Source organism: Apodemus sylvaticus, chromosome 7 (genome assembly GCF_947179515.1).
Source record: "Apodemus sylvaticus chromosome 7, mApoSyl1.1, whole genome shotgun sequence".
Classification (NCBI taxonomy): Eukaryota; Metazoa; Chordata; class Mammalia; order Rodentia; family Muridae; genus Apodemus; species Apodemus sylvaticus.
Genome location: NC_067478.1, coordinates 32,660,630 through 32,673,669, shown reverse-complemented (window position 1 = coordinate 32,673,669; position 13,040 = coordinate 32,660,630).

The following is a 13,040-nucleotide window of genomic DNA, read 5'->3' as shown; positions in this document are numbered from 1 at the left end:
GTATTGCTTGAGGTCAGGGATACTGATTCCCCCAGATTTTCTTTTGTTGCTGAGAATAGTTTTAGCTATCCTGGGTTTTTTGTTGTTCCAGATGAATTTGATAATTGCTCTTTCTAACTCTGTGAAGAATTGAGTTGGGATTTTGATGGGTATTGCATTGAATCTGTATAGGGCTTTAGGCAAAATGGCCATTTTAACTATATTGATTCTACCGATCCATGAGCATGGGAGGTTTTCCCATTTTTTGAGGTCTTCTTCCATTTCCTTCTTCAGAGTCTTGAAGTTCTTGTCATACAGATCTTTCACATGTTTGGTAAGAGTCACCCCAAGATACTTTATACTGTTTGTGGCTATTGTGAAGGGGGTCATTTCCCTAATTTCTTTCTCAGCCTGCTTATCCTTTGAGTATAGGAAGGCCACTGATTTGCTTGAGTTGATTTTATAACCTGCCACTTTGCTGAAGTTGTTTATCAGCTGTAGGAGCTCTCTAGTGGAGTTCTTTGGGTCACTTAGGTAGACGATCATGTCGTCTGCAAATAATGATAGTTTGACTTCCTCCTTTCCAATTTGTATCCCTTTGACCTCCTTATGTTGTCGAATTGCCCGAGCTAGTACCTCAAGTACAATATTGAAAAGATAAGGAGAAAGGGGGCAGCCTTGTCTGGTCCCTGATTTCAGTGGGATTGCTTCAAGTTTCTCTCCGTTTAGTTTGATGCTGGCTACCGGTTTGCTGTATATTGCTTTTACTATGTTTAGGTAAGCTATTGGTGATCTGTTCAGGAACTTTTCCCCTGTGCCCATGTCTTCTAGGGTCTTCCCCAGTTTTTTTTTCTATTAGTTTCAGTGTGTCTGGTTTTACATGGAGGTCCTTGATCCACTTGGAGTGAAGTTTAGTAGATGGAGATAAGAATGGATCAATTCGCATTCTTCTGCATGCTGACCTGAATTGAACCAGCACCATTTGTTGAAAAGGCTATCTTTTTTCCACTGGATGTTTTCGGCTCCTTTGTCGAAGAGCAAGTGACCATAGGTGTGTGGGTTCATTTCTGGATCTTCAATTCTATTCCATTGGTCCACTTGTCTGTCACTGTACCAATACCATGCAGTTTTTAACATTATTGCTCTGTAGTATTGCTTGAAGTCAGGGATACTGATTACCCAAGAATTTTTTGTTGTTGTTGAGAATAGTTTTAGCTATCCTTGGTTTTTTGTTATTCCAGATGAATTTCAGAATTGCTTTTTCTAACTCTGTGAAGAACTGAGTTGGGATTTTGATGGGGATTGTGTTGAATCTGTAGATCGCTTTTGGCAAGATGGCCATTTTAACTATATTAATCCTGCTGATCCAGGAGCTTGGCAGAGTTTTCCATTTTCTGGGGTCTTCTTCGATTTCCTTCTTCAGAGACCTGAAGTTCTTCTCCTATAGATCTTTCACTTGTTTGGTTAGAGTCACACCAAGATACTTTATATTGTTTGTGGCTATTGTGAGGGTGTCTTTCCCTAACTTCTTTCTCAGCCTGCTTATCCTTTGAGTATAGGAAGGCAACTGATTTGCTTGAGTTGATTTTATAACCAGCCACTTTGATGAAGTTGTTTATCAGCTGTAGGAGTTCTCTGGTGGAGGTTTTCAGGTCACTTAAGTAGACTATCATGTCATCTGCAAATAGTGATAATTTGACTTCTTCCTTTCCAATTTGTATCCCCTTGACCTCCTTATGTTGTCTAATTGCTCTAGCTAGAACTTCAAGTACTATATTGAAAAGATATGGAAAGAGGGGACAGCCTTGTGTAGTCCCCGATTTTAGTTGGATTGCTTCAAGTTTCTCTCAATTTCGTTTGATGTTGGCTACCGGTTTGCTGTATATTGCTTTAACGATGTTTAGGTATGGGTCTTGAATTCCTGTTCTTTCCAAGACATTTAGCATGAAAGGATGCTGAATTTTGTCAAATGCTTTTTTAGCATCTAATGAGATGATCATATGGTTTTTTTTCTTTGAGTTTGTTTATGTAGTGGATAGCATTGATGGATTTCCTTATATTGAACCATCCCTGCATTCCTGGGATGAAGCCTACTTCATCATAGTGGATGATCATTTTGATGTGTTCTTGGATTCCGTTGGCAAGAATTTTATTAAGTATTTTTGCATCAATATTCATAAGGGAAATTGGCCTAAAGTTCTCTTTCTTTGTTGGCTCTTTGTGTGGTTTTGGTATCACCATAATTGTGGCTTCATAGAACAAGTTGGGTAGAGTTCCTTCTGTTTCTATTTTGTGGAATAGTTTGAAGAGTATTGGTGATAGGCCTTCTATGAAGGTCTGATAGAATTCTGCACTGAAGCCATCTGGTCCAATGCTTTTTTTGGTTGGGAGACATTCTATGACCCTTTTTATTTCTTCAGGTGTTATGGGACTGTTTAGATGATCTATTTGATCCTGATTTGGTTTTGGTGTCTGATATCTATCTAGAAAACTGTCCATTTCCTCCAGATTCTCCAATTGTGTTGAGTATAGGCTTTGTAGTAGGATCTAATGATTTTTTGAATTTCCTCAGTTCCTGTTGTTATATCTCCCTTTTCAGTTCTAAGTTTGTTAATCTGGATACTGTCTCTGTGCCCTTTAGTTAGTCTGGCTAAGGATTTATCTATCTTGTTGATTTTCTCAAAGAACCAGCTCCTGGTTTTGTTGATTCTTTGTATGGTTCTCTTTGTGTCTACTTGATTGATTTTGGCCCTGAGTTTGATGATTTCCTGCCTTCTACTCCTCCTGGGTGAAATTGCTTCTTTTTGTTCCAGGGCTTTCACGTGTGTCATTAAGCTGTTAGTGTATGCTCTCTCCATTTTCTTTTTGGAGGCACTCAGGGCTATGAGTTTTCCTCTTAGCACTACTTTCATTGTGCCCCATAGATTTGGGTATGTTGTTTCTTCATTTTCATTAAGTTCCAAGAAGTCTTTAATTTCTTTCTTTATTTCTTCCTTGACCAAGGTATCACTGAGTAGAATATTATTCAGTTTCCATGCGTATGTGGGTTTTCTGTTGTTTTTGTTGCTATTGAAGACCACTTTTACTCCATAGTGATCTGATAGGAGGCATGGGATTATTTCAATCTTTTTATATTTGTTGAAGTCTGTCTTGTGACCAATTATATGGTCGATTTTGGAGAAGGTACCTTGAAATGCTGAGAAAAAAGTATATTCTTTTGCTTTAGGATAGAATGTTCTATTCATATCTGTTAAATCTAATTGGTCCAAAGCTTCAATTAGTTTCACTGTGTCCCTGTTCAGTTTCTGTTTTCCTGATTGGTCCATTAAGGAAAGTGCAGTGTTGAAGTCAACCACAATTGTTGTGTTAGGTGCAATGTGTGCTTTGAGCAAACATTTGAGTAAAGTTTCTTTTATGAATGAGGATGCCCTTGAATTTGGAGCATAGATGTTCAGGATTGAGAGTTCTTCTTGTTGTATTTTTCCTTTGACCAGCAAGAAGTGTCCCTCAGAGTCTCTTTTGATGACTTTGGGTTGAAAGTCAATTTTATCTGATATTAGAATGGCTTCTCCAGCTTGTTTCCTGAGACCATTTGCTTGTAAAATTGTCTTCCAGCCTTTTACTCTAAGGTAGTGTTTGTCTTTGACACTGAGGTGTGTTTCCTGTATGCAGCAAAATGTAGGGACCTGTTTACGTGTCCAGTCAGTTAGTCTATGTCTTTTTATTGGGGCATTGAGCCCATTGATGTTAAGAGATATTAATGAATAGTGATTATTACTTCCTGTCATTTTTGATGTTATTTTTTAAATTTGATTGGTTATTATCTTTTGGGTTTGATGAAAGAGGGTTACTATCTTGCTTTTTCCAGGGTGAAGTTTCCCTCCTTGTATTGGTGTTTTCCTCCTACTATCCTTTGTAGGGTTGGGTTTGTGGATAGATATTTGGTAAACTTGTTTTTGTCATGGAATATCTTAGTTTCTCCATCGATGGCAATTTAGAGTATTGGCTGGCATTTGTGTTCTCTTAGAGTCTGCATGAGATCTGCCCAGGATCTTCTAGGTTTCATAGTCTCAGGTGAGAAGTCTGCTGTGATTCTGATACGTCTTCCTTTATATGTTACTTGGCCTTTTTCTCTTACTGCCTTTAATATTCTTTCTTTCTTTAGTACTTTTGGGGTTTTGATTATTATGTGACGGGAGGTATTTCTGTTCTGGTCCAGTCTGTTTGGAGTTCTGTAGGCTTCTTGTATATTCATGGGCATCTCTCTCTTTAAGTTAGAGAAGTTTTCTTCCATAATTTTATTGAAGATATTTGCTGGCCCTTTAAGTTGTAAATCTTCATTCTCATCTATGCCTATAATCCTTACGTTTGGTCTTCTCATTGTGTCCTGGATTTCTTGGATGTGTTGGGTTACAAGCTTTTTGTATTTTGCATTTTCTTTAACTGTTGAGTCCATGGTTTCTATGGTATCTTCAGCATCTGAGATTCTTTCTTCTATCTCTTGTATTCTGTTGTTGATATTTGCATCTATGTCTACTGATTTCTTCCCAAGGTTTTCTATCTCCAAAGTTGTCTCCCTTTGAGTTTTCTTAGTTGTTTCTACTTCTGATTTTAGATCCTGGATGATTTTGCTTAGCTCCTTCACTTGCTTGTTTGTGCTTTCCTGTAATTCTTTAAGAGATTTTTGTGTTTCCTCTTTCATGACCTCAGACTGTTGACCAAAGTTCTCCTGTATTTCTTTAAGTGATTTTTGTGTTTCCTCCTTATTCGCTTTTGTATTCTGAATTTCTTTCAATGTTTTTTGTGTTTCCCTTGTAAGGGCTTCTAACTTTTGATCCATTTTCTCCTGAATTTCTTTAAGTATATCCTTCATGTGTTCCTTTACCAGCATAATGACCAGTGATTTTAAATCCAAATCTTGTTTTTCTGGTGTGATGGGGTATCCAGGACATGCTGTTAAAGGAGAATTGGGTTCAGATGCTGCCATATTGCCTTGATTTCTGTTAGTGATGTTCCTGAGTTTGCCTTTTGCCCTCTAGTTCTCACTGGTGTTAGTTGGTCTTGTCAATGCTGGACTCACCAGTGCAAGCTGCCTCTTCCCAGCTGGCCTCTGGTGTACAGCTGACCTCCTGCACTGCCTGGAGACAGGGTGCTGTGGCCTGGGCTGTTCAGATCCTGAAGCAAACACCTGAAGGATCCTGCCAGGGCCTGCTGGACTCAACAGAGCACACTGACTCCTCCCAGCTGGCCTCCCGGGTGCCACTCTGGCCTCTTGCAGGACATGGAGATGTGGTGTTGTAGCCCAGGCTGTTCTGGATTCCTAAGCGAGGATCTGAAGGCTCCCGCCAGAGGCCTCAGGACTGGAACCTAAGCTCTGTGGTGCTGACACACCGGAGCAAGCTGTGTGCTCCCAGTCTGCCTCCGGGTGCACACCAGGCCTCTTGCACATCCTGGAGACTGAGTGCTGTGGCCCAGGCTGTTCAGATCCCGAAGCAGAAACCTGAAGGCTCTAGCCGGGGCCTGCTGGACTCACCAGAGCACACTGACTCCTCCCAGCCGGCCTCCCAGGTGCCCCTCTGGCCTCTTACAGGACCTGGAGATGTGATGTTGTAGCCCAGGCTGTTCTGGATCCTGAAGCGGAGATCTGAAGGCTCCCGCCAGAGGCCTCAGGACTGGAACCTAAGCTCTGTGGTACTGACCCACTGGAGCAAGCTGTGTGCTCCCAGTCTGCCTCCGGGTGCATACCAAGCCTCTTGCACTTCCTGGATCATGGGTCTGTTCTTAGCAAAACACCCTCTCATATGTCTGCTTCAGTAAAAACATCCTCTCATAAAACAGAAAAACATCACATGACACAATTGTGTCTCCAAAGAACTCGTGTCAGTACCATTTATTCCTAGAAACTTTATTCTATTTTCTATCCATGCTCTTTCATTTCAAAAACAACCTTTAACTTGAACTGCTTTAAAGAGAACTTTATTCTTTATAGTATGCTAATTTTGGTTTAAAATACTCAACATTTTCTCACACTATTAAGTAAGAGAGTATTTCAACATTTTTAAAAATTGCAAATGCCACAAGATATGCTCCATAACGGATATATATTCAAGTTTTTAATAAAAAGGTACAAAAGTTGGGAAATTCTAGGACTGCTTAAAAATATGAATTTGAATACTTTATAATTTAATATTAATATTCTTTGCTATTTAAACCTTTCTTTATCAAATCTTTATCCAAAAAAGCTCTCAATTCTGTCATAATGCCCACCAACCAAAACAGATGCTTTCAGTCTCAATATCCCAGAAATGGGGTGAAAAAACACATACAATTTTCTATTTATGATAAGACATGTTATTTCCTTTCTTTACAAATTTCAATAACTATAATTCTGTGTCTTCACATATGCAGTAATAAGTTTAGGAAACAATGGCATCACAAACTACTTTACACACTCTACTTGTTCTAGTCTGCAGTGTTGTAATCCACAATTGGGACCATCAAAGGATTGTCACTCAAGTGTAAGCCTCATGTTGTCACCCCATTATTTAATACAGATCAAGCATTTGAAAGGGAATTCTCCGGTCCCTTGAACTCAGATAACCCACCAAAATACATCTACCACATTGTTTGATCTCACATAGAATTAATTCACTTAGCGTTGTCTAATACTGCCTCTTTCTTTTATCCTTTCTTCTTTCCTCCTCCCTGCTCTTCCTTTTGTCTTTATTCCTTTTTCACTCTCTACCTTCATCCTTTTTCTCAATCACCAGAATATGAATCATATGATATCTAAAAATATGTGTTTTTCTCCCTCTCTTTTTCAACCTCTTCAAATATACAGCACCTGACACAAAATAGACTCTGAACAAATATTTGTTTGAATTAATAAATTGTTGATTTCACTGAAACATGTCAAACTAGCTTTTCCCTGGAGCCTTTACATTTTTGTTTCCATAGCTAAAGTCCTTCATTATGTGTTCTCTTCCTGCCCTGTTTTTTCAGATCATATCAGTCTCAGCTAAACACCCTGCCCTCACACAAGCCACCACTGGCTATGTCAGCCCATTCACACCTAAGTTACTCTCTATCTCATGGCTATGTTCAGTTTCCACACAGAACTTCTGATTACGTAAAGTTTGGTTCCTGTGTATCCTTGCAAATTTCATTGCTGTCACCCATCTGCTCAGTAGAAGACAGCTCCTTGAAGAACTTTGACTGTCTCTCAATCCCAAAAGAGACCTGAAGCAACCCAGGGACAAGAGTGACAGACTCCAGATAGTCACCCAGACTAACAAACACCAAGGATATCCAGATGGTAAAAGGCAAGTGCAACACCATAAACAACAGAAGCCAATATACATGGGCATCATCAGAACCCAGTTCTCCCACCACAGCAAGCTCTGAATACACGAACACACCTGAAAATGAGGAATCTGTCCTAAAATCTTATCTCATGGAGTTAATAGAGTCCTTTAAGGAGAATACCAATAACTCACTGAAAGAAATACAGGAAGAGGTAAACAGGTGAAGGAATTGAATAAAGTGATCCAAGACATGAATGTAGAAGTAGAAACAATAAAGAAAACACAAATGGAGGCAAACCTGGAAATGGAAAACCAAGGAAAGAGGTCAGGAACTACAGATTTATCATCAATAGAATACAAGAGATGGAAGAGAGAATCTCAGGAGTAGCAGATACCATAGAAGAGATTGACACATCTTCAAAGAAAATTCAAAACATAAAAAAAAATTTCTAACCCAAAGCTTACAGAAAGTTCAGGACACAATGAAAAGACCAAATCCAAAAATAATCAGAATAGAGAAGAACAAAGATTCCCAGCTCAAAGGACCTAAAATTGTTTTCAACACACTCATAGAAGAAAACTTCCCCTACCTAAAGAAAGAGATGGCCATAAAGATGCAAGAAGCCTATAGGACACCAAACAAATAGGACCAGAAATGAAAACCCTCTTATCACATAATAATCAAAACACTAAGTGCACAGAACAAAGAAAGAATATTAAAAGCTGCAAGTGAAAGGGGCCAAGTAACATACAAATGTAGAGCAATCAGAATTACACCTAACTTCTCAACAGAGACTATGAAAGCCATTAGAACCTGGTCTGAGGCCATGCAGACTCTAAGAGAACACAAATGCCAGCCCAGGCTACTATACCCAGCAAAACTCTCAATCAACATAGATGGAGAAACTAAAATATTACAGGACAAAACCAAATTCTAACAATATCTGTCTACCAATCCAGCCATACAGAGTATCCTAAGAGGAAAACTCCAACACAAAGAAGGTACCTACACCAAAAAAAAAAGGACAAGATATTAAGCATTTCACAACAAAGCAAAAGGAGAGAACCACAAGTATATAAAGTCACCTTCAAAAATAAACATCAGGATCCAACAGTCATTACTCTTTAATATCTCTCAATATTAATGGACTAAATTCACCCATAAAAAGACATAAGCTAACAGATAGGACATGCAAACAAGATCCAGCATTTTTCTGCATACAAGAAACACACCTCAATAACAAAAACAGAAAGTATCTCAGAGTAAAAGGATGGAAAAAGGTGTTCCAAGCAAATAATCCCAGGAAACTAGCAGAAGTTGCCATCCTAATATCCAATAAAATAGACTTTCAACCAAAAGTTATCAAGTGTGATGAAGAAGAACACTTCATATTCATCAAGGGTAAAATCCAGCAGGAAAAATTCAATTCTGAACATCTATGCCTCAAATTCAAGAACACCCTCACTCATAAAAGAAACTTTACTAAAGCTCAAAACACACATTGATTCCCACACAATAAAAGTGGGAGATTTCAACACTCTCACCAATGACAGGTCATTGAAACAGAAACTAAACAGAAACACAGTGAAACTAAAGAGAGGTTATGAACCAAATGAATTTAACAGATATCTACAGAACATTTCACCCTAAAACAAAAGAATACACATTCTTCTCAGCACCTCATGGTACCTTCTCCAAAATTGACCATATAATTGGTCACAAAACAACCCTCAACCAATACAAGAAGACTGAAATAATACCATGCATCCTATCAGATCACCATGGCCTGAGGCTGGTCTTCAATAATAGCAAAACTGCAGAAAACCCACATACATGTGGAAACTGAACAACTCTTTACTCAATGATAACTTGGTCAAGAAAGAGATAAAGAAATAAATTAAAGACTTCCTGGAATTTAATGAAAATGTTGACACATCATACCCAAACTTATGGGACACAATGAAAGCAGTGCTAAGAGGAAAGTTCATAGTACTAAGTGCCCTGATAAAGAAACTGAAGATATCTTACACTAACAGCACACCTAAGAGCTCTAACAAAAAGAAGCAAACTTACCCAAGAAAAGTAGCAGGCAGGAAATAGTCAAAGTCAGAGCCAAAATCAACCAAATAGAAATGAAGAAAACAGTATAAAGAATCAACAAAACCAGAAACTTGTTCTTTGAGAGAATCGACAAGATAAATAAACCCTTAGCGAAACTAACTAAAGGGCAGAGAGGCAGTATCCAAATTAACAAAATCAGAAATGAAAAGGGAGACATAACAACAGAAGCAGAGGAACTAAAAAAAAAAAGATTAGATCCTACTATAAAAGCCTATACTCAACAAAACTGGAAAATGTAGATGAAATGGACGGTTTTCTAGACATATACCACATATCATCATTAAATCAAGAGCAGATAAACTATCTAAAGAGGCTCATATTGTACAAGGAAATAGAACAAGTCATTAAAAAGCTCCCAACCAAAAAAGGCCCAGGACCAGATGAGTTTAATGCAGAATTATACCAGACCTTCAAAGAAGACCTGATACCAATTTTCCTCAAACTATTCCATAAAACAAAAAGAGAAGGAACACTACCTAATTCATTCTATGAAGCCACAATTACTGATACCTAAACCACACAAGGACCCAACCAAAAAAGAGAACTACAGAACAATCTCACTTATGAATATTGATGTAAAAATACTCAATAAAATTCTTGCAAACCAAATCCAAGAACACATCCAAATGATCATTCACCATGATCAAGTAGACTTCTTTCCAGGAGTGCAAGGTTGGTTTAATATACAAAAATCCATTAATGTAATCCACTATATAAGCAAACCCAAAGAAAAAAATCACATGATCATCTCCTTAGATGCAGAAAAAACATTTGACAAAATACAGCACACCTTCATGTTAAAAGTATTGGAGAGATCAGGAATTGAAGGCCCATACCTAAACATAATAAAAATAATTTACTGCAAACCTACAGCCAATATCAAATTAAACTGATACATACTGAAGCCATCCCACTGAAATGGGGTACAAGACAAGTATGCCTACTCTCCTCATATCTATTCAACATAGTACTTGAAGTGCTAGCTAGAACAATAAGACAACAAAAAGAGATCAAGGGGATACAAATTGGCAAGGAAGAAATAAAGGTATCACTATTTTCAGGTGATATGATAGTATACTTAAGCGACACCAAAAATTCTACCAGAGAACTTCTCCAGCTGATAAACAACTTCACCAAAGTAACCAGATAAAAAATTAACTCAAATAAATCAGTAGCCTTCCTTTATACAAATGATAAACATGCTAAGAAAGAAATGGGGGAAACAACTCCCTTCACAATAGCCACAAATATTATAAAATATCTTGGGGTAACTCTAACCAAAGAAGTGAAAGACCTGTATGACAATAACTTCAAGTCTCTCAAAAAAGAAATCTAAGAAGATCTGAAACAATGGAGAGTTCGCCCATGATCCTGGGATGGCCAAATTAACCTAGTAAAAATGGCCATCCTACCAAAGGAAATCTACAGATTTAATGCAATCCCCATCAAAATCCCAACACAATTCTTCAAAGACGTGTAAAGGGCAATTCTCAATTTCATCTGGAAAGGCAAAAACCCCATAATAGCAAAAACAATCCATAACAATTAAAGAACAGCTAGGGAAATCACCATCTCTGACCTCAAGCATTACTACTACAGAGCAATAGTGATAAAAACTGCATGGTATTGGTACAGAGACAGGCAGGTAGATGAATGAAATAGATCAATGGAATAGAATTGAAGGCCCAGAAATAAAACCACACAGTTATGGACACTTGATCTTTAATAAAGAAGCCAAAAATATACAATGGAAAAAACAAAGCATCTTCAATAAATGGTGCTGGTTTAACTGGCTGTCTGGATGTAGAAAAATGAAAATAGACCCATATTTGTCACCTTGCACAAAGCTCAAGTTCATGTGGATCAAGGTCCTCAGAATAAAACCAGATACACTGAAACTAATAGAAGAGGAAGTGGGAAAGAGCCTTGAACTCATTGGTACAGGAGGAAAATTCCTAAACAGAACTCCAATGGCTCATGCTAAGGTCAATAATTGATAAATGGGACTTCATGAAACTGGAAAGCTTCTGTAAGGCAAAGAACTTAGTCAGTAAGACAAATCGATTCACTAACCCCACATCCAATAGAGGACTAATATCCAAAATATATAAAAAATGAATACAGGCAATCTCAGGAGGTAGGATGTTGGGAGGACCCTCCAGAATGCACCAGAGACCTGGGAAGTGAGAGACTCCCAGGACCCAAAGGGAGAGACCTTAGATGAAGGGTCAGACAATAGGGAGAGGGAGCTTATAGAGCCCACCTCCAGCAGGAAGACAGGGCATTGAGTGAGGGAGGGGGGACATCCCACAGTCACAACTCTGACCCATAAGTGTTCCTGTCTGAATGAATTACAGGGGTGGAAATGGAGAGGAGCCTGAGGAAAAGAAGGTCCAGCGACAGACCCAAAGTGGGATCCAGCTCAAGGGGAAGTCCCAAGGCCTGACACTATTACTGAGGCTATGGAGTGCTCCCAAAAAAAAAAAAAAAAAAAAAAATGGACCTAACCTGACAGCACTCAGACCCAGCAAGCAGCTGAAAGAGTTAGATGCAGATATTTGCACCCAACTGATAGAAGCAGCTGGCCCCTGTTGTTGAATTAGGGAAAGGCTGAAAGAAGCTGAGGAGAAGGGTGACCCTGTAGGAGGACCAGCAGTCTCAATTAATCTGGACCCCGAGATCTCTCAGACACTTAGCCACCAGCCAGGCAGCATACGCCAGCTGATATGAGGCCCCCAGGACATACACAGCAAAAGACTGCCAGGTCTGTGTTCATTAAGAGATGTTGCACCTAACCTTCAAGAGATTGGAGGCCCCAGGGAGTTTAGAGGTCTGGTGGAGTGGGGGGTGGGGGACATCCTTATGGAGTCAGGGGGTGGGGAGGAGGTATGGAACAGTCAGAGGGTGGATGGATGAAGGAATAAAATATCGAGTGTAAAAAAATTAATCAATCAATTAATTAATTAATTTTTTTAAAATTCATATGTGAGCCAGGCAGTGGTGGCACACGCCTGTAATACCAGCACTCTGGGAGGCAGAGGCAGGTGGATTTCTGAGTTCAAGGCCAGCCTGGTCTACAGAGTGAGTTCCAGGACAGCCAGGGCTATACAAAGAAACCCTGTCTCGAAAAAACCAAATCCAAAAAACCAAAAATAAATAAATAAATAAATAAATAAATAATTTAAAAAAAAAGACATATGTGAGGCAGGTACACTTTTCCCAATTGTTTTCCTGCAATGTTTGTGTTCCTGCTATCCATAATATGGGCATCCTTTGAAAATACATTTCTCATTTTCTTTGTTTTACACCAGGGAGTAAATTGTACACAGCTCTAATATAAATTATGAGTTCGTTGGGTGTTTCTTAACATTTTAAAAGGCATTTCATTATTGTTGCTTATATCATGAACAAGTTCCTATTATAATGTCAAATCCAGAAGACTGGAATAATGAGGCACTAACCTAAGTGGTGTATTTGAAACCCAGCTTTTAAGGCATACCTTCCAAACAGTATGTTTAGGTTTAAGTTGGTGGCAAAGGTTTGTGATATAGCAGGCACAATTTTGGGAAAAGATAAGTGTGGGTTCTGGGTACAGAAAAAGAAGCAGGTGGTCTGGGTCAGAATGTTGGGATTTG